The sequence below is a fragment of the Pristiophorus japonicus genome, chromosome 29 (assembly GCF_044704955.1).
Source record: "Pristiophorus japonicus isolate sPriJap1 chromosome 29, sPriJap1.hap1, whole genome shotgun sequence".
Taxonomy (NCBI): domain Eukaryota; kingdom Metazoa; phylum Chordata; class Chondrichthyes; family Pristiophoridae; genus Pristiophorus; species Pristiophorus japonicus.
The window spans coordinates 3,103,906-3,122,423 of NC_092005.1; the positions used below are offsets into that span (position 1 = coordinate 3,103,906).

The following is an 18,518-nucleotide window of genomic DNA, read 5'->3' on the forward strand; positions in this document are numbered from 1 at the left end:
AAATGCTCAAAAGTCGGAACAGACAGACAGAACGGTTCTGTCGCCTGGAGATGGGCAAAAGTCTGCAGTTCAGGACAAAAACACCAAATGAAATGTTCACCCGGCACCAAGAGTGAAAAATCCCGAGAAAAGGACAGAATGAAACAGATTCCAGTGGATGCCTACCCGCATGTGATGCTGTCGATGCGCGGACATATCTTTGGTGTTCTCCACAAAAAAAACCATTTGCTACGAAAAGTTGACCTGGCGCGAATGTGGTGAGAATTTGGAAGGAGCAAGCAGGAAAGACTGTTGGTCTGCTTGTTGGCAAGCAAACGTGCAGCACCTTCCCTGGTGGTAAAGTGGTTCGGATTCGGCGCTTTCACCGCTGCGGCCCGGGTTCGATTCCCGGTCAGGGAACATTGTATTTTCGCCCGTTTGAACTGCAAGGCTATTCCTGAACAAATTTACAGCTCACTGCACACTTGCTGCCCCAACCATCAGTAGCGCATCATTCGTTGTCGTGATACAGCAAACACTTCTGTGCCTTCCGTTTTAAAGTCAGCAGTAAATGAGGAGATCTCGCTCAACAAGTGCTGATTGACACCGTAAATGTTGCCAATCATGGCTAACTTTAGCCTTCCGTGTACATTTTTGCGGCACATCACTCTAGCTTACCATCTGTCAATGCATTGCCAGTGTGGAAATATTCAGCATTTTAAACTTAGCAACGTGTGCAAGACTGGAATCAGTGAATGCCTGGGCCATGGGCACTGATCACTTATTCTGAACATTCATTTGGCCTGGGCCCCTCCTATATTGCACATTGGCTCACTGTGTGTCTATGTTTAGCGTTGACAGGCGATTTACAATCTCTGAATTTCCCAGCAGAGAATTCATGGAGTGCTTGATCTAACCGACATTCAACATCAGTATTGTTAAATCTCTCCTTGATTCGCGACACTTATCTCTCTTCAGCATAGCACTGCTATGAACTGAACCTGTTATAATTTCACCTTGGCTCGGTTCAGTGCGGCTAAGTGGGACTTCGGCCCGTCTCCCTTTCACAGCCCACCAGTGTCGAGAAAAGAACGGGGTATTTTACTGATATTTTATGTTCTCAAACACTTATACACTCTCCAGTATATTTCACTGTGTCTTCAAGACGGTGAGATCGAGCCTGTTGTGCAAGCTTTGTTTCTTTATGAACACTTCAGCAGAACATTAAATCAACATATGGAACAAGAATTGCTAATTGACACTGTAAGTTTGCCAACTTTTAACTGCAGTGTGAGAACAATCACCATTATAATTAGGCTTCCATTACGTTCTTGCACGACATCACCCAAAGAAACCTAGTTGCTCACAGCACAGATATCAGTCAATTCATTACCAGTGCGAAAAATTACACATTTTGAACTTAGCAACACCACTGCCAAGATCGTGGTCAGTGATAACGGAACATGAGCATTAAGATTTTCGGTATCATTATACATTACAGTAACACAACCTGAGCTCCGAGATGTGTTTGGGACCCATTGCCCCGAAATGAGGACTGAGTGGGCGGGGCAATTCATTCCGGGGTCAGGTTTTCTTTCAAAAAGGTGTGAAAAAACTTTGCTTCGGTCACTGTCAGGCCGAAATAGTTCAGTTGGGAAGGCGTTTGACTGAAGATCCAGATGGTTCCTGGTTCAATTCCCTGTTTCAGCAATTTCTGATTATTTCGCGTTTCCTTCATTCTAAGGGGAGTGGCTGATTTTATAATCTGACAGTGGGTTCTTCAGCGGTTGCGTGATAATAATTTTCAAAGACAGAAAGGAAATGAGGAAAAGTGGAGGGCAGAGAAACCCAAGGCAAAGAACAAAAAGGGCCATTGTACAGCAAAATTCTAAAAGGACAGAGGGTGTTAAAAAAACAAGCCTAAAGGCTTTGTGTCTTAATGCAAGGAGTATCCGCAATAAGGTGGATGAATTAACTGTGCAAATAGATGTTAACAAATATGATGTGATTGGAATTACGGAGACGTGGCTCCAGGATGAGCAGGGCTGGGAACTCAACATCCAGGGGTATTCAACATTCAGGAAGGATAGAATAAAAGGAAAAGGAGGTGGGGTAGCATTGCTGGTTAAGGAGGAGATTAAGGCAATAGTTAGGAAGGACATTAGCTTGGATGATGTGGAATCTATATGGGTAGAGCTGCAGAACACCAAAGGGCAAAAAACGTTAGTGGGAGTTGTGTGCAGACCTCCAAACAGTAGTAGTGATGTTGGGGAGGGCATCAAACAGGAAATTAGGGGTGCGTGCAATAAAGGTGCAGCAGTTATAATGGGTGACTTTAATAGGCACATAGATTGGGCTAACCAAACTGGAAGCAATACGGTGGAGGAGGATTTTCTGGAGTGCATAAGGGATGGTTTTTTTAGACCAATATGTCGAGGAACCAACTAGGGGGGAGGCCATCTTAGACTGGGTGTTATGTAATGAGAAAGGATTAATTAGCAATCTCGTTGTGCGAGGCCCCTTGGGGAAGAGTGACCATAATATGGTGGAATTCTGCATTAGGATGGAGAATGAAACAGTTAATTCAGAGACCATGGTCCAGAACTTAAAGAAGGGTAACTTTGAAGGTATGAGGCGTGAATTGGCTGAGATGGATTGGCGAATGATACTTAAGGGGTTGACTGTGGATGGGCAATGGCAGACATTTAGAGACCGCATGGATGAACTACAACAATTGTACATTCCTGTCTGGCATAGAAATAAAAAAGGGAAGGTGGCTCAACCGTGGCTATCAAGGGAAATCAGGGATAGTATTAAAGCCAAGGAAGTGGCATACAAATTGGCCAGAAATAGCAGCGAACCTGGGGACTGGGAGAAATTTAGAACTCAGCAGAGGAGGACAAAGGGTTTGATTAGGGCAGGGAAAATGGAGTATGAGAAGAAGCTTGCAGGGAACATTAAGACGGATTGCAAAAGTTTCTATAGATATGTAAAGAGAAAAAGGTTAGTAAAGACAAATGTAGGTCCCCTGCAGTCAGAATCAGGGGAAGTCATAACGGGGAACAAAGAAATGGCGGACCAATTGAACAAGTACTTTGGTTCGGTATTCACGAAGGAGGACACGAACAACCTTCCGGTTATAAAAGGGGTCGGGGGGTCTAGTAAGGAGGAGGAACTGAGGGAAATCCTTATTAGCCGGGAAATTGTGTTGGGGAAATTGATGGGATTGAAGGCCGATAAATCCCCAGGGCCTGATGGACTGCATCCCAGAGTACTTAAGGAGGTGGCCTTGGAAATAGTGGATGCGTTGACAGTCATTTTCCAACATTCCATTGACTCTGGATCAGTTCCTATGGAGTGGAGGGTAGCCAATGTAACCCCACTTTTTAAAAAAGGAGGGAGAGAGAAAACAGGGAATTATAGACCGGTCAGCCTGACATCGGTAGTGGGTAAAATGATGGAATCAATTATTAAGGATGTCATAGCAGTGCATTTGGAGAGAGGTGACATGATAGGTCCAAGTCAGCATGGATTTGTGAAAGGGAAATCATGCTTGACAAATCTTCTGGAATTTTTTGAGGATGTTTCCAGTAGAGTGAATAAGGGAGAACCAGTTGATGTGGTATATTTGGACTTTCAAAAGGCGTTCGACAAGGTCCCACACAAGAGATTGATGTGCAAAGTTAGAGCACATGGGATTGGGGGTAGTGTACTGACATGGATTGAGAACTGGTTGTCAGACAGGAAGCAAAGAGTAGGAGTAAATGGGTACTTTTCAGAATGGCAGGCAGTGACTAGTGGGGTACCGCAAGTTTCTGTGCTGGGGCCCCAGCTGTTTACACTGTACATTAATGATTTAGATGAGGGGATTAAATGTAGTATCTCCAAATTTGCGGATGACACTAAGTTGGGTGGCAGTGTGAGCTGCGAGGAGGATGCTGTGAGGCTGCAGAGCGACTTGGATAGGTTAGGTGAGTGGGAAAATGCATGGCAGATGAAGTATAATGTGGATAAATGTGAGGTTATCCACTTTGGTGGTAAAAACAGAGAGACAGACTATTATCTGAATGGTGACAGATTAGGAAAAGGGGAGGTGCAAAGAGACCTGGGTGTCATGGTACATCAGTCATTGAAGGTTGGCATGCAGGTGCAGCAGGCGGTTAAGAAAGCAAATGGCATGTTGGCCTTCATAGCAAGGGGATTTGAGTACAGGGGCAGGGAGGTGTTGCTACAGTTGTACAGGGCATTGGTGAGGTCACACCTGGAGTATTGTGTACAGTTTTGGTCTCCTAACCTGAGGAAGGACATTCTTGCTATTGAGGGAGTGCAGCGAAGGTTCACCAGACTGATTCCCGGGATGGCGGGACTGACCTATCAAGAAAGACTGGATCAACTGGGCTTGTATTCACTGGAGTTCAGAAGAATGAGAGGGGACCTCATAGAAACATATAAAATTCTGACGGGGTTAGACAGGTTAGATGCAGGAAGAATGTTCCCAATGTTGGGGAAGTCCAGAACCAGGGGTCACAGTCTAAGGATAAGGGGTAAGCCATTTAGGACCGAGATGCGGAGGAACTTCTTCACCCAGAGAGTGGTGAACCTGTGGAATTCTCTACCACAGAAAGTTGTTGAGGCCAATTCACTAAATATATTCAAAAAGGAGTTAGATGAGGTCCTTACTGCTAGGGGGATCAAGGGGTATGGCGAGAAAGCAGGAATGGGGTACTGAATTTGAATGTTCAGCCATGAACTCATTGAATGGCGGTGCAGGCTAGAAGAGCCGAATGGCCTACTCCTGCACCTATTTTCTATGTTTCTATGAATTGTTTTTAGATTTAGCGCTCTTTTTCTGTTACGTTCTATTTACACGTTGCGCAGTGTTGTAGATGAACAGTGAACAATATTTAAGCGATGTGATGTGTTCAATGTTTATGCAGTAAATCTAACATCCAGTGTGAGTTGGAAACACAAAACCGCAGACTGAGCTTTCACGCAACGTTAACACAATTTGTGGCCGGTTAGCTTAGTTGGTTAGAGCGTGGTGCTAATAACGGCAAGGTCGCGGGTTCCATCCCCGTGCGGGCCATTCCATAATTTTTATTCGGTTTTTAGTCACGTTGAAAATCAAATCTTTATAATGAAACAAATCCACACAGAATCCCAAGGGTTGGGCATTATTTGGAATAACAGTCATTGCTTCTTTGCCGACGGGGTGGAGAGGCATATCTTTCTGTTTATTTCTGTTTCTTGGTTTGCTGATAAACGATGAACCGCAGGCCTGTTCCCGTAAATGTTCAAAAGTCGGAACAGACAGACAGAACAGTTCTGTCGCCTGGAGATGGGCAAAAGACTGCAGTTCAGCACAAAAACACCAAATGAAATGTTCACCCGGCACCAAGAGTGAAAAATCCCGAGAAAAGGACAGAATGAAATAGATTTCAGTGGATGCCTACCCGCACGTGATGCTGTCGATGCGCGGACATATCTTTGGTGTTCTCCACAAAAAATGCCATTTGCTACGAAAAGTTTGACCTGGCGCGAATGTGGTGAGAATTTGGAAGGAGCAAGCAGGAAAGACTGTGTTGGTCTGCTTGTTGGCAAGCAAACGTGTAGCACCTTCCCTGGTGGTCTAGTGGTTAGGATTCGGCGCTTTCACCGCTGCGGCCCGGGTTCGATTCCCGGTCAGGGAACATTGTATTTTCGCCCGTTTGAACTGCAAGGCTCTTCCTGAACAAATTTACAGCTCACTGCACTCTTGCTGCCCCAACCATCAGTAGCGCATCATTCGTTGTAGTGATACAGCATACACTTCTGTGCCTTCCGTTTTAAAGTCAGCAGTAAATGAGGAGATCTCGCTCAACAAGTGCTGATTGACACCGTACATGTTGCCAATCATGGCTAACTTTAGCCTTCCGTGTACATTTTTGCGGCACATCACTCTAGCTTACCATCTGTCAATGCATTGCCAGTGTGGAAATATTCAGCATTTTAAACTTAGCAACGTGTGCAAGACTGGAATCAGTGAATGCCTGGGCCATGGGCACTGATCACTTATTCTGAACAGTCATTTGGCCTGGGCCCCTCCTATATTGCACATTGGCTCACTGTGTGTCTATGTTTAGCGTTCACAGGCGATTTACAATCTCTGAATTTCCCAGCAGAGAATTCATGGAGTGCTTGATCTAACCGACATTCAACATCAGTATTGTTAAATCTCTCCTTGATTCGCGACACTTATCTCTCTTCAGCATAGCACTGCTATGAACTGAACCTGTTATAATTTCACCTTGGCTCGGTTCAGTGCGGCTAAGTGCGACTTCGGCCCGTCTCCCTTTCACAGCCCACCAGTGTCGAGAAAAGAACGGGGTATTTTACTGATATTTTATGTTCTCAAACACTTATACACTCTCCAGTATATTTCACTGTGTCTTCAAGACGGTGAGATCGAGCCTGTTGTGCAAGCTTTGTTTCTTTATGAACACTTCAGCAGAACATTAAATCAACATATGGAACAAGAATTGCTAATTGACACTGTAAGTTTGCCAACTTTTAACTGCAGTGTGAGAACAATCACCATTATAATTAGGCTTCCATTACGTTCTTGCACGACATCACCCAAAGAAACCTAGTTGCTCACAGCACAGATATCAGTCAATTCATTGCCAGTGCGAAAAAATACACATTTTGAACTTAGCAACACCACTGCCAAGATCGTGGTCAGTGATAACGGAACATGAGCATTAAGATTTTCGGTATCGTTATACATTACAGTAACACTACCTGAGCTCCGAGATGTGTTTGGGACCCATTGCCCCGAAATGAGGACTGAGTGGGCGGGGCAATTCATTCCGGGGTCAGGTTTTCTTTCAAAAAGGTGTGAAAAAACTTTGCTTCGGTCACTGTCAGGCCGAAATAGCTCAGTTGGGAAGGCGTTTGACTGAAGATCCAGATGGTTCCTGGTTCAATTCCCTGTTTCAGCAATTTCTGGTTATTTCGCGTTTCCTTCATTCGAAGGGGAGTGGCTGATTTTATATCGGGACAGTGGGTTCTTCAGTGGTTGCGTGATAATAATTTTCAACGTGAATTGTTTTTAGATTTAGCGCTCTTTTTCTATTACGTTCTATTTACACGTTGCGCAGTGTTGTAGATGAACAGTGAACAATGTTTAAGCGATGTGATGTGTTCAATGTTTATGCAGTAAATCTAACATCCAGTGTGAGTTGGAAACACAATCCCCGCAGACTGAGCTTTCACGCAACGTTAACACAATTTGTGGCCGGTTAGCTTAGTTGGTTAGAGCGTGGTGCTAATAACGGCAAGGTCGCGGGTTCCATCCCCGTGCGGGCCATTCCAGTGTTTTCCATAATTTTTATTCGGTTTTTAGTTACGTTGAAAATCAAATCTTTATAATGAAACAAATCCACACAGAATCCCAAGGGTTGGGCATTATTTGGAATAACAGTCATTGCTTCTTTGCCGACGGGGTGGAGAGGCACATCTTTCTGTTTATTTCTGTTTCTTGGTTTGCTGATAAACGATGAACCGCAGGCCTGTTCCCGTAAATGTTCAAAAGTCGGAACAGACAGACAGAACGGTTCTGTCGCCTGGAGATGGGCAAAAGACTGCAGTTCAGGACAAAAACACCAAATGAAATGTTCACCCGGCACCAAGAGTGAAAAATCCCGAGAAAAGGACAGAATGAAATAGATTTCAGTGGATGCCTACCCGCACGTGATGCTGTCGATGCGCGGACATATCTTTGGTGTTCTCCACAAAAAATGCCATTTGCTACGAAAAGTTTGACCTGGCGCGAATGTGGTGAGAATCTGGAAGAAGCAAGCAGGAAAGACTGTGTTGGTCTGCTTGTTGGCAAGCAAACGTGTAGCAGCTTCCCTGGTGGTCTAGTGGTTCGGATTCGGCGCTTTCACCGCTGCGGCCCGGGTTCGATTCCCGGTCAGGGAACATTGTATTTTCGCCCGTTTGAACTGCAAGGCTCTTCCTGAACAAATTTACAGCTCACTGCACTCTTGCTGCCCCAACCATCAGTAGCGCATCATTCGTTGTAGTGATACAGCATACACTTCTGTGCCTTCCGTTTTAAAGTCAGCAGTAAATGAGGAGATCTCGCTCAACAAGTGCTGATTGACACCGTACATGTTGCCAATCATGGCTAACTTTATCCTTCCGTGTACATTTTTGCGGCACATCACTCTAGCTTACCATCTGTCAATGCATTGCCAGTGTGGAAATATTCAGCATTTTAAACTTAGCAACGTGTGCAAGACTGGAATCAGTGAATGCCTGGGCCATGGGCACTGATCACTTATTCTGAACATTCATTTGGCCTGGGCCCCTCCTATATTGCACATTGGCTCACTGTGTGTCTATGTTTAGCGTTCACAGGCGATTTACAATCTCTGAATTTCCCAGCAGAGAATTCATGGAGTGCTTGATCTAACCGACATTCAACATCAGTATTGTTAAATCTCTCCTTGATTCGCGACACTTATCTCTCTTCAGCATAGCACTGCTATGAACTGAACCTGTTATAATTTCACCTTGGCTCGGTTCAGTGCGGCTAAGTAGGACTTCGGCCCGTCTCCCTTTCACAGCCCACCAGTGTCGAGAAAAGAACGGGGTATTTTACTGATATTTTATGTTCTCAAACACTTATACACTCTCCAGTATATTTCACTGTGTCTTCAAGACGGTGAGGTCGAGCCTGTTGTGCAAGCTTTGTTTCTTTATGAACACTTCAGCAGAACATTAAATCAACATATGGAACAAGAATTGCTAATTGACACTGTAAGTTTGCCAACTTTTAACTGCAGTGTGAGAACAATCACCATTATAATTAGGCTTCCATTACGTTCTTGCACGACATCACCCAAAGAAACCGAGTTGCTCACAGCACAGATATCAGTCAATTCATTGCCAGTGCGAAAAAATACACATTTTGAACTTAGCAACACCACTGCCAAGATCGTGGTCAGTGATAACGGAACATGAGCATTAAGATTTTCGGTATCGTTATATATTACAGTAACACTACCTGAGCTCCGAGATGTGTTTGGGACCCATTGCCCCGAAATGAGGACTGAGTGGGCGGGGCAATTCATTCCGGGGTCAGGTTTTCTTTCAAAAAGGTGTAAAAAAACTTTGCTTTGGTTACTGTCAGGCCGAAATAGCTCAGTTGGGAAGGCGTTTGACTGAAGATCCAGATGGTTCCTGGTTCAATTCCCTGTTTCAGCAATTTCTGGTTATTTCGCGTTTCCTTCATTCTAAGGGGAGTGGCTGATTTTATATCGGGACAGTGGGTTCTTCAGCGGTTGCGTGATAATAATTTTCAACGTGAATTGTTTTTAGATTTAGCGCTCTTTTTCTGTTACGTTCTATTTACACGTTGCGCAGTGTTGTAGATGAACAGTGAACAATGTTTAAGCGATGTGATGTGTTCAATGTTTATGCAGTAAATCTAACATCCAGTGTGAGTTGGAAACACAATCCCCGCAGACTGAGCTTTCACGTAACGTTAACACAATTTGTGGCCGGTTAGCTTAGTTGGTTAGAGCGTGGTGCTAATAACGGCAATGTCGCGGGTTCCATTCCAGTGTTTTCCATAATTTTTATTCGGTTTTTAGACACGTTGAAAATCAAATCTTTATAATGAAACAAATCCACACAGAATCCCAAGGGTTGGGCATTATTTGGAATAACAGTCATTGCTTCTTTGCCGACGGGGTGGAGAGGCACATCTTTCTGTTTATTTCTGTTTCTTGGTTTGCTGATAAACGATGAACCGCAGGCCTGTTCCCGTAAATGTTCAAAAGTCGGAACAGACAGACAGAACGGTTCTGTCGCCTGGAGATGGGCAAAAGACTGCAGTTCAGGACAAAAACACCAAATGAAATGTTCACCCGGCACCAAGAGTGAAAAATCCCGAGAAAAGGACAGAATGAAATAGATTTCAGTGGATGCCTACCCGCACGTGATGCTGTCGATGCGCGGACATATCTTTGGTGTTCTCCACAAAAAATGCCATTTGCTACGAAAAGTTTGACCTGGCGCGACTGTGGTGAGAATTTGGAAGAAGCAAGCAGGAAAGACTGTGTTGGTCTGCTTGTTGGCAAGCAAACGTGTAGCAGCTTCCCTGGTGGTCTAGTGGTTAGGATTCGGCGCTTTCACCGCTGCGGCCCGGGTTCGATTCCCGGTCAGGGAACATTGTATTTTCGCCCGTTTGAACTGCAAGGCTCTTCCTGAACAAATTTACAGCTCACTGCACTCTTGCTGCCCCAACCATCAGCAGCGCTTCATTCGTTGTAGTGATACAGCATACACTTCTGTGCCTTCCGTTTTAAAGTCAGCAGTAAATGAGGAGATCTCGCTCAACAAGTGCTGATTGACACCGTAAATGTTGCCAATCATGGCTAACTTTAGCCTTCCGTGCACATTTTTGCGGCACATCACTGTAGCTTACCATCTGTCAATGCATTGCCAGTGTGGAAATATTCAGCATTTTAAACTTAGCAACGTGTGCAAGACTGGAATCAGTGAATGCCTGGGCCATGGGCACTGATCACTTATTCTGAACATTCATTTGGCCTGGGCCCCTCCTATATTGCACATTGGCTCACTGTGTGTCTATGTTTAGCGTTCACAGTCGATTTACAATCTCTGAATTTCCCAGCATAGAATTCATGAAGTGCTTGATCTAACCGACATTCAACATCAGTATTGTTAAATCTCTCCTTGATTCGCGACACTTATCTCTCTTCAGCATAGCACTGCTATGAACTGAACCTTTTATAATTTCACCTTGGCTCGGTTCAGTGCGGCTAAGTGGGACTTCGGCCCGTCTCCCTTTCCCAGCCCACCAGTGTCGAGAAAAGAACGGGATATTTTACTGATATTTTATGTTCTCAAACACTTATACACTCTCCAGTATATTTCACTGTGTCTTCAAGACGGTGAGATCGAGCCTGTTGTGCAAGCTTTGTTTCTTTATGAACACTTCAGCAGAACATTAAATCAACATATGGAACAAGAATTGCTAATTGACACTGTAAGTTTGCCAACTTTTAACTGCAGTGTGAGAACAATCACCATTATAATTAGGCTTCCATTACGTTCTTGCACGACATCACCCAAAGAAACCTAGTTGCTCACAGCACAGATATCAGTCAATTCATTGCAAGTGCGAAAAAATACACATTTTGAACTTAGCAACACCACTGCCAAGATCGTGGTCAGTGATAACGGAACATGAGCATTAAGATTTTCGGTATCGTTATATATTACAGTAACACTACCTGAGCTCCGAGATGTGTTTGGGACCCATTGCCCCGAAATGAGTACTGAGTGGGCGGGGCAATTCATTCCGGGGTCAGGTTTTCTTTCAAAAAGGTGTGAAAAAACTTTGCTTCGGTCACTGTCAGGCCGAAATAGCTCAGTTGGGAAGGCGTTTGACTGAAGATCCAGATGGTTCCTGGTTCAATTCCCTGTTTCAGCAATTACTGGTTATTTCGCGTTTCCTTCATTCTAAGGGGAGTGGCTGATTTTATATCGGGACAGTGGGTTGTTCAGCGGTTGCGTGATAATAATTTTCAACGTGAATTGTTTTTAGATTTAGCGCTCTTTTTCTGTTACGTTCTATTTACACGTTGCGCAGTGTTGTAGATGAACAGTGAACAATGTTTAAGCGATATAATGTGTTCAATGTTTATGCAGTAAATCTAACATCCAGTGTGAGTTGGAAACACAATCCCCGCAGACTGAGCTTTCACGCAACGTTAACACAATTTGTGGCCGGTTAGCTTAGTTGGTCAGAGCGTGGTGCTAATAACGGCAAGGTCGCGGGTTCCATCCCCGTGCGGGCCATTCCAGTGTTTTCCATAATTTTTATTCGGTTTTTAGACACGTTGAAAATCAAATCTTTATAATGAAACAAATCCACACAGAATCCCAAGGGTTGGGCATTATTTGGAATAACAGTCATTGCTTCTTTGCCGACGGGGTGGAGAGGCACATCTTTCTGTTTATTTCTGTTTCTTGGTTTGCTGATAAACGATGAACCGCAGGCCTGTTCCCGTAAATGTTCAAAAGTCGGAACAGACAGACAGAACGGTTCTGTCGCCTGGAGATGGGCAAAAGACTGCAGTTCAGGACAAAAACACCAAATGAAATGTTCACCCGGCAGCAAGAGTGAAAAATCCCGAGAAAAGGACAGAATGAAATAGATTTCAGTGGATGCCTACCCGCACGTGATGCTCTCGATGCGCGGACATATCTTTGGTGTTCTCCACAAAAAAATGCCATTTGCTACGAAAAGTTTGACCTGGCGCGAATGTGGTGAGAATTTGGAAGGAGCAAGCAGGAAAGACTGTGTTGGTCTGCTTGTTGGCAAGCAAACGTGTAGCAGCTTCCCTGGTGGTCTAGTGGTTAGGATTCGGCGCTTTCACCGCTGCGGCCCGGGTTCGATTCCCGGTCAGGGAACATTGTATTTTCGCCCGTCCCGGTCAGGGAACATTGTATTTTCGCCCGTTTGAACTGCAAGGCTCTTTCTGAACAAATTTGCAGCTTCCAGCTCACTGCACTCTTGCTGCCCCAACCATCAGTAGCGCATCATTCGTTGTCGTGATACAGCACACACTTCTGTGCCTTCCGTTTTAAAGTCAGCAGTAAATGAGGAGATCTCGCTCAACAAGTGCTGATTGACACCGTAAATGTTGCCAATCATGGCTAACTTTAGCCTTCCGTGTACATTTTTGCGGCACATCACTCTAGCTTACCATCTGTCAATGCATTGCCAGTGTGGAAATATTCAGCATTTTAAACTTAGCAACGTGTGCAAGACTGGAATCAGTGAATGCCTGGGCCATGGGCACTGATCACTTATTCTGAACATTCATTTGGCCTGGGCCCCTCCTATATTGCACATTGGCTCACTGTGTGTCTATGTTTAGCGTTCACAGTCGATTTACAATCTCTGAATTTCCCAGCATAGAATTCATGAAGTGCTTGATCTAACCGACATTCAACATCAGTATTGTTAAATCTCTCCTTGATTCGCGACACTTATCTCTCTTCAGCATAGCACTGCTATGAACTGAACCTGTTATAATTTCACCTTGGCTCGGTTCAGTGCGGCTAAGTAGGACTTCGGCCCGTCTCCCTTTCACAGCCCACCAGTGTCGAGAAAAGAACGGGGTATTTTACTGATATTTTATGTTCTCAAACACTTATACACTCTCCAGTATATTTCACTGTGTCTTCAAGACGGTGAGGTCGAGCCTGTTGTGCAAGCTTTGTTTCTTTATGAACACTTCAGCAGAACATTAAATCAACATATGGAACAAGAATTGCTAATTGACACTGTAAGTTTGCCAACTTTTAACTGCAGTGTGAGAACAATCACCATTATAATTAGGCTTCCATTACGTTCTTGCACGACATCACCCAAAGAAACCTAGTTGCTCACAGCACAGATATCAGTCAATTCATTGCCAGTGCGAAAAAATACACATTTTGAACTTAGCAACACCACTGCCAAGATCGTGGTCAGTGATAACGGAACATGAGCATTAAGATTTTCGGTATCTTTATACATTACAGTAACACAACCTGAGCTCCGAGATGTGTTTGGGACCCATTGCCCCGAAATGAGGACTGAGTGGGCGGGGCAATTCATTCCGGGGTCAGGTTTTCTTTCAAAAAGGTGTGAAAAAACTTTGCTTCGGTCACTGTCAGGCCTAAATAGCTCAGTTGGGAAGGCGTTTGACTGAAGATCCAGATGGTTCCTGGTTCAATTCCCTGTTTCAGCAATTTCTGGTTATTTCGCGTTTCCTTCATTCTAAGGGGAGTGGCTGATTTTATATCGGGACAGTGGGTTGTTCAGCGGTTGCGTGATAATAATTTTTAACGTGAATTGTTTTTAGATTTAGCGCTCTTTTTGTGTTACATTCTATTTACACGTTGCGCAGTGTTGTAGATGAACAGTGAACAATGTTTAAGCGATGTGATGTGTTCAATGTTTATGCAGTAAATCTAACATCCAGTGTGAGTTGGAAACACAATCCCCGCAGACTGAGCTTTCACGCAACGTTAACACAATTTGTGGCCGGTTAGCTTAGTTGGTTAGAGCGTGGTGCTAATAACGGCAAGGTCGCGGGTTCCATCCCCGTGCGGGCCATTCCAGTGTTTTCCATAATTTTTATTCGGTTTTTAGTTACGTTGAAAATCAAATCTTTATAATGAAACAAATCCACACAGAATCCCAAGGGTTGGGCATTATTTGGAATAACAGTCATTGCTTCTTTGCCGACGGGGTGGAGAGGCACATCTTTCTGTTTATTTCTGTTTCTTGGTTTGCTGATAAACGATGAACCGCAGGCCTGTTCCCGTAAATGTTCAAAAGTCGGAACAGACAGACAGAACGGTTCTGTCGCCTGGAGATGGGCAAAAGACTGCAGTTCAGGACAAAAACACCAAATTAAATGTTCACCCGGCACCAAGAGTGAAAAATCCCTAGAAAAGGACAGAATGAAATAGATTTCAGTGGATGCCTACCCGCACGTGATGCTGTCGATGCGCGGACATATCTTTGGTGTTCTCCACAAAAAATGCCATTTGCTACGAAAAGTTTGACCTGGCGCGAATGTGGTGAGAATCTGGAAGAAGCAAGCAGGAAAGACTGTGTTGGTCTGCTTGTTGGCAAGCAAACGTGTAGCAGCTTCCCTGGTGGTCTAGTGGTTAGGATTCGGCGCTTTCACCGCTGCGGCCCGGGTTCGATTCCCGGTCAGGGAACATTGTATTTTCGCCCGTTTGAACTGCAAGGCTCTTCCTGAACAAATTTACAGCTCACTGCACTCTTGCTGCCCCAACCATCAGTAGCGCATCATTCGTTGTAGTGATACAGCATACACTTCTGTGCCTTCCGTTTTAAAGTCAGCAGTAAATGAGGAGATCTCGCTCAACAAGTGCTGATTGACACCGTACATGTTGCCAATCATGGCTAACTTTATCCTTCCGTGTACATTTTTGCGGCACATCACTCTAGCTTACCATCTGTCAATGCATTGCCAGTGTGGAAATATTCAGCATTTTAAACTTAGCAACGTGTGCAAGACTGGAATCAGTGAATGCCTGGGCCATGGGCACTGATCACTTATTCTGAACATTCATTTGGCCTGGGCCCCTCCTATATTGCACATTGGCTCACTGTGTGTCTATGTTTAGCGTTCACAGGCGATTTACAATCTCTGAATTTCCCAGCAGAGAATTCATGGAGTGCTTGATCTAACCGACATTCAACATCAGTATTGTTAAATCTCTCCTTGATTCGCGACACTTATCTCTCTTCAGCATAGCACTGCTATGAACTGAACCTGTTATAATTTCACCTTGGCTCGGTTCAGTGCGGCTAAGTAGGACTTCGGCCCGTCTCCCTTTCACAGCCCACCAGTGTCGAGAAAAGAACGGGGTATTTTACTGATATTTTATGTTCTCAAACACTTATACACTCTCCAGTATATTTCACTGTGTCTTCAAGACGGTGAGGTCGAGCCTGTTGTGCAAGCTTTGTTTCTTTATGAACACTTCAGCAGAACATTAAATCAACATATGGAACAAGAATTGCTAATTGACACTGTAAGTTTGCCAACTTTTAACTGCAGTGTGAGAACAATCACCATTATAATTAGGCTTCCATTACGTTCTTGCACGACATCACCCAAAGAAACCGAGTTGCTCACAGCACAGATATCAGTCAATTCATTGCCAGTGCGAAAAAATACACATTTTGAACTTAGCAACACCACTGCCAAGATCGTGGTCAGTGATAACGGAACATGAGCATTAAGATTTTCGGTATCGTTATATATTACAGTAACACTACCTGAGCTCCGAGATGTGTTTGGGACCCATTGCCCCGAAATGAGGACTGAGTGGGCGGGGCAATTCATTCCGGGGTCAGGTTTTCTTTCAAAAAGGTGTAAAAAAACTTTGCTTTGGTTACTGTCAGGCCGAAATAGCTCAGTTGGGAAGGCGTTTGACTGAAGATCCAGATGGTTCCTGGTTCAATTCCCTGTTTCAGCAATTTCTGGTTATTTCGCGTTTCCTTCATTCTAAGGGGAGTGGCTGATTTTATATCGGGACAGTGGGTTGTTCAGCGGTTGCGTGATAATAATTTTCAACGTGAATTGTTTTTAGATTTAGCGCTCTTTTTCTGTTACGTTCTATTTACACGTTGCGCAGTGTTGTAGATGAACAGTGAACAATGTTTAAGCGATATAATGTGTTCAATGTTTATGCAGTAAATCTAACATCCAGTGTGAGTTGGAAACACAATCCCCGCAGACTGAGCTTTCACGTAACGTTAACACAATTTGTGGCCGGTTAGCTTAGTTGGTTAGAGCGTGGTGCTAATAACGGCAATGTCGCGGGTTCCATTCCAGTGTTTTCCATAATTTTTATTCGGTTTTTAGACACGTTGAAAATCAAATCTTTATAATGAAACAAATCCACACAGAATCCCAAGGGTTGGGCATTATTTGGAATAACAGTCATTGCTTCTTTGCCGACGGGGTGGAGAGGCACATCTTTCTGTTTATTTCTGTTTCTTGGTTTGCTGATAAACGATGAACCGCAGGCCTGTTCCCGTAAATGTTCAAAAGTCGGAACAGACAGACAGAACGGTTCTGTCGCCTGGAGATGGGCAAAAGACTGCAGTTCAGGACAAAAACACCAAATGAAATGTTCACCCGGCACCAAGAGTGAAAAATCCCGAGAAAAGGACAGAATGAAATAGATTTCAGTGGATGCCTACCCGCACGTGATGCTGTCGATGCGCGGACATATCTTTGGTGTTCTCCACAAAAAATGCCATTTGCTACGAAAAGTTTGACCTGGCGCGAATGTGGTGAGAATTTGGAAGAAGCAAGCAGGAAAGACTGTGTTGGTCTGCTTGTTGGCAAGCAAACGTGTAGCAGCTTCCCTGGTGGTCTAGTGGTTAGGATTCGGCGCTTTCACCGCTGCGGCCCGGGTTCGATTCCCGGTCAGGGAACATTGTATTTTCGCCCGTTTGAACTGCAAGGCTCTTCCTGAACAAATTTACAGCTCACTGCACTCTTGCTGCCCCAACCATCAGCAGCGCTTCATTCGTTGTAGTGATACAGCATACACTTCTGTGCCTTCCGTTTTAAAGTCAGCAGTAAATGAGGAGATCTCGCTCAACAAGTGCTGATTGACACCGTAAATGTTGCCAATCATGGCTAACTTTAGCCTTCCGTGCACATTTTTGCGGCACATCACTGTAGCTTACCATCTGTCAATGCATTGCCAGTGTGGAAATATTCAGCATTTTAAACTTAGCAACGTGTGCAAGACTGGAATCAGTGAATGCCTGGGCCATGGGCACTGATCACTTATTCTGAACATTCATTTGGCCTGGGCCCCTCCTATATTGCACATTGGCTCACTGTGTGTCTATGTTTAGCGTTCACAGTCGATTTACAATCTCTGAATTTCCCAGCATAGAATTCATGAAGTGCTTGATCTAACCGACATTCAACATCAGTATTGTTAAATCTCTCCTTGATTCGCGACACTTATCTCTCTTCAGCATAGCACTGCTATGAACTGAACCTTTTATAATTTCACCTTGGCTCGGTTCAGTGCGGCTAAGTGGGACTTCGGCCCGTCTCCCTTTCCCAGCCCACCAGTGTCGAGAAAAGAACGGGATATTTTACTGATATTTTATGTTCTCAAACACTTATACACACTCCAGTATATTTCACTGTGTCTTCAAGACGGTGAGATCGAGCCTGTTGTGCAAGCTTTGTTTCTTTATGAACACTTCAGCAGAACATTAAATCAACATATGGAACAAGAATTGCTAATTGACACTGTAAGTTTGCCAACTTTTAACTGCAGTGTGAGAACAATCACCATTATAATTAGGCTTCCATTACGTTCTTGCACGACATCACCCAAAGAAACCTAGTTGCTCACAGCACAGATATCAGTCAATTCATTGCAAGTGCGAAAAAATACACATTTTGAACTTAGCAACACCACTGCCAAGATCGTGGTCAGTGATAACGGAACATGAGCATTAAGATTTTCGGTATCGTTATATATTACAGTAACACTACCTGAGCTCCGAGATGTGTTTGGGACCCATTGCCCCGAAATGAGTACTGAGTGGGCGGGGCAATTCATTCCGGGGTCAGGTTTTCTTTCAAAAAGGTGTGAAAAAACTTTGCTTCGGTCACTGTCAGGCCGAAATAGCTCAGTTGGGAAGGCGTTTGACTGAAGATCCAGATGGTTCCTGGTTCAATTCCCTGTTTCAGCAATTACTGGTTATTTCGCGTTTCCTTCATTCTAAGGGGAGTGGCTGATTTTATATCGGGACAGTGGGTTGTTCAGCGGTTGCGTGATAATAATTTTCAACGTGAATTGTTTTTAGATTTAGCGCTCTTTTTCTGTTACGTTCTATTTACACGTTGCGCAGTGTTGTAGATGAACAGTGAACAATGTTTAAG

The 18,518-nt window shown here is 44.2% G+C and overlaps 1 protein-coding gene and 10 non-coding genes across 11 annotated transcripts in view; 10 read left to right on the forward strand and 1 right to left on the reverse strand.

The window, feature by feature from the left end:
• Nucleotides 1-18,518, reverse strand: part of LOC139239972 (gastrula zinc finger protein XlCGF7.1-like) — a 120,977-nt gene that overhangs the window by 40,544 nt on the left and 61,915 nt on the right. The gene's annotated exons all lie outside the window — the stretch shown is intronic.
• trnai-aau (transfer RNA isoleucine (anticodon AAU)) lies at nucleotides 4,992-5,065 on the forward strand. Its single transcript has one exon. It is a non-coding gene; the product is annotated as a tRNA-Ile (tRNA).
• trnae-uuc (transfer RNA glutamic acid (anticodon UUC)) lies at nucleotides 5,598-5,669 on the forward strand. The gene has a single exon. It is a non-coding gene; the product is annotated as a tRNA-Glu (tRNA).
• trnai-aau (transfer RNA isoleucine (anticodon AAU)) lies at nucleotides 7,254-7,327 on the forward strand. The gene has a single exon. It is a non-coding gene; the product is annotated as a tRNA-Ile (tRNA).
• On the forward strand, nucleotides 7,870-7,941 carry trnae-uuc (transfer RNA glutamic acid (anticodon UUC)). Its single transcript has one exon. It is a non-coding gene; the product is annotated as a tRNA-Glu (tRNA).
• Nucleotides 10,127-10,198, forward strand: trnae-uuc (transfer RNA glutamic acid (anticodon UUC)). The gene has a single exon. It is a non-coding gene; the product is annotated as a tRNA-Glu (tRNA).
• Nucleotides 11,783-11,856, forward strand: trnai-aau (transfer RNA isoleucine (anticodon AAU)). Its single transcript has one exon. It is a non-coding gene; the product is annotated as a tRNA-Ile (tRNA).
• On the forward strand, nucleotides 12,400-12,471 carry trnae-uuc (transfer RNA glutamic acid (anticodon UUC)). The gene has a single exon. It is a non-coding gene; the product is annotated as a tRNA-Glu (tRNA).
• On the forward strand, nucleotides 14,094-14,167 carry trnai-aau (transfer RNA isoleucine (anticodon AAU)). Its single transcript has one exon. It is a non-coding gene; the product is annotated as a tRNA-Ile (tRNA).
• On the forward strand, nucleotides 14,710-14,781 carry trnae-uuc (transfer RNA glutamic acid (anticodon UUC)). The gene has a single exon. It is a non-coding gene; the product is annotated as a tRNA-Glu (tRNA).
• trnae-uuc (transfer RNA glutamic acid (anticodon UUC)) lies at nucleotides 16,967-17,038 on the forward strand. The gene has a single exon. It is a non-coding gene; the product is annotated as a tRNA-Glu (tRNA).